Source organism: Haemaphysalis longicornis, unplaced genomic scaffold, assembly GCF_048455015.1.
Source record: "Haemaphysalis longicornis isolate Haplotype H1 unplaced genomic scaffold, Haemaphysalis longicornis Haplotype H1 scaffold_11, whole genome shotgun sequence".
NCBI lineage: Eukaryota > Metazoa > Arthropoda > Arachnida > Ixodida > Ixodidae > Haemaphysalis > Haemaphysalis longicornis.
The window spans coordinates 18,164,682-18,167,263 of NW_027526214.1; the positions used below are offsets into that span (position 1 = coordinate 18,164,682).

A 2,582-nucleotide genomic window follows, 5' to 3' on the forward strand; every position below is an offset into this window, starting at 1 on the left:
ATTGTCACGAAGAGAAGTCGAAGAGGACGAGGTTGTGTGCGTGGTGCCGGGCTTTGCTTGGTGCTGTGATGGGCGTCATCATGTAAATACATCGCTTGGCATTCAGCCATTGTTCCTGGCATTCGCCCTGCCGCCACGTAACCTTTTGGTGAGGTGCGGGGTACATCCCCATCATGACCAGCCTATCTACGCCCACTGCAGGGCAAAGGCCTCTCCCATTATTCTCCAATTGCCTCGGTCCTGTGCCAACTGTGACCAATTTATCCCCGCAAACTTCTTTATCTCATCTGCCCATCTAACTTTCTGCCGCCCCCTGCAACGCTTGCCTTCTCTAGGAATCCACTCTGTTACCCTTAATGACCAGCGGTTATCTTGCCTTCACATTACATGTCCTGCCCACGTCCATTTCTTCTTCTTAATTTCTACTAATATGTCTTTAACACCAGTTTGCTCCCTGACCCACTCCGCTCTTTTCCTGTCCCTTAATGTTACACCTATCATTTTCCGCTCCATTGCCCGCTGAGTTGTTCTCAATTTAAGTTGAACCCTCTTAGTGAGCCTCCAAGTTTCTGCCCCGTAGGTGAGTACCGGTAAGATGCAGCTGTCATACACTTTCTTCTTCAGCGACAATGGTAGGCTGCTATTCATTATCTGAGAATGTCTGCCATATGCACAACACCCCATTCTGATCCTTCTAATTATCTCTGCCTCATCCCCATACCGGCACTCAAGCATTGCCCGCCTCTGCTCCTGATGCGCTTTTTCAAGGGTTCCTGGAGTGCGTCGACCACTGTCACCTCTTCACACTACAATATATATATATATATTTATATATATATATATATATATATATATATATATATATATATATATATATATTCCACTTTCTTTTCGACTCAAAAAATTCTTCATCTCTTTTTATAACCCACCACAACCTCCCCTTTGCATTCCGAGGTTTTCTTGACTGCCAACCCCTATTTTCTGTCTTATTTCACGGAGCCCCTCATTTCCAATTTTCTGATTCGCTACATGCTTAGCGAGGCCCTCTGTGTTTGCAGTCTTGGTGCCAAAATAAGCTTAAGAGGGTTCAACGCAGGTCGACCACTCTCGACATGTCGTAGACACTCGAGTCACGGCCCGGAGATTAGAAAGAAGGTCCCCTTCACCTCGAGTAGTCCGTGTAGCGCTGTCTACCACCCCCAAGTGCAGGAAACAAAAATACCTGAACATAAATACCCGAGAAAGTGCTGGGGAAACAGCCCCGCCGGTAGCGTAGTGGTTATCGCACCAGACCGGTATTCTGGAGGTCGTCGGTTCGGTTTACACCCGGCGGGCATTTTTTCACCACTTTCTTTTCGACTCAAAAAATTCTTCATCTCTTTCTATGACCCAACACAACCTCCCCTTTGCCTTCTAATGTTTTCTTGACTGCCAACATTTATTTTCTGTCTTATTTCATGGAGCCCCTCATTTCCCATTTCCTGATTCGCTACATGCTTAGCGAGGGCCTCTGTTCTGGCAGTCTTGGTGCCAAAGGGAGCTTAAGAGGGTTCAACGCTGGTCGACCACTATCGACATGTCGTAGACACTCGAGTCACGGCCCGGGGGTTAAAAAGAGGGTCCCCTTTACCCCGAGTAGTCCGAGTGGCGCTGGCTACCACCCCCAAGTACAGGAAACAAAAATACCTTAACATAAATACTCGAGAAAGTGCTGGGGAAGCAGCCCCGCCGGTAGTGTTGTGGTTATCGCACCAGACCAGTATTCTCGAGGTCGTGGGTTCGGTTCCCACCCGGCGGGCATTTTTTCACCACTTAATTTTCGACCAAAAAATTCTTCATCTCTTTCTATGACCCACCACAACCTCCTCTTTGCTTTCCGAAGTTTTTTTGACTGCCAACCCTTATACGGAGCCCCTCATTCTCCATTGTCTGATTCGCTATATATATATATATATATATATATATATATATATATATATATATATATATATATATATATATATATATATAGAAATATATATAGAAATAAGAATTGGCAGTCAAGATGACCTCGGAAAGCAAAGGGGACGATGTAGTAGCACAAGCTAAAGAAATTGGAAAAGGAGAAAGTGGAGAAGAAATGCCCGCCAGGCGGGATCCGAACCCACGACCTCCAGAATAACGGTCTGGTACGATGACCACTACGCTACCGGCGGGGCTACTTTAGCCTCCACTTTATGGGGTATTTATGTTCAGGTGTTTTTGTATACTGCGCCTGGGCGTGGTAGCCAGCGCCACTGGGACTACTCTGGGTAAAAGGGACCTTTTTTTTAACACCCTGGTCGTGACTCGAGCGTCTACGACATGTCGAGAGTGGTCGACCAGTGTTGAACCCTCTTAAGCGCCCTATGGCACTAAGAGTGCCAGAACAGAGGCCCTCGCTATGCAAGTAGCGAATCAGAATAGGAAATGAGAGGTTCGTTGAAAATAAGACAGAAATAAGAACGGGCAGTATAGATGAACTGGGAAAGCAAAGCGGAGGATTTAGTAAAAGAAGATAAAAAATTTGAAAATAAGAAAGTGGAAAAAAAATATATATGTAT

At 45.7% G+C, this 2,582-nt stretch overlaps 1 non-coding gene across 1 annotated transcript; it reads right to left on the minus strand.

Annotated features, from left to right (window-relative positions):
• Window positions 1-2,122: 2,122 nt before the first annotated feature.
• On the minus strand, window positions 2,123-2,195 carry Trnan-guu (transfer RNA asparagine (anticodon GUU)). The gene has a single exon. It is a non-coding gene; the product is annotated as a tRNA-Asn (tRNA).
• Between the last annotated feature and the right edge of the window lie 387 nt (window positions 2,196-2,582).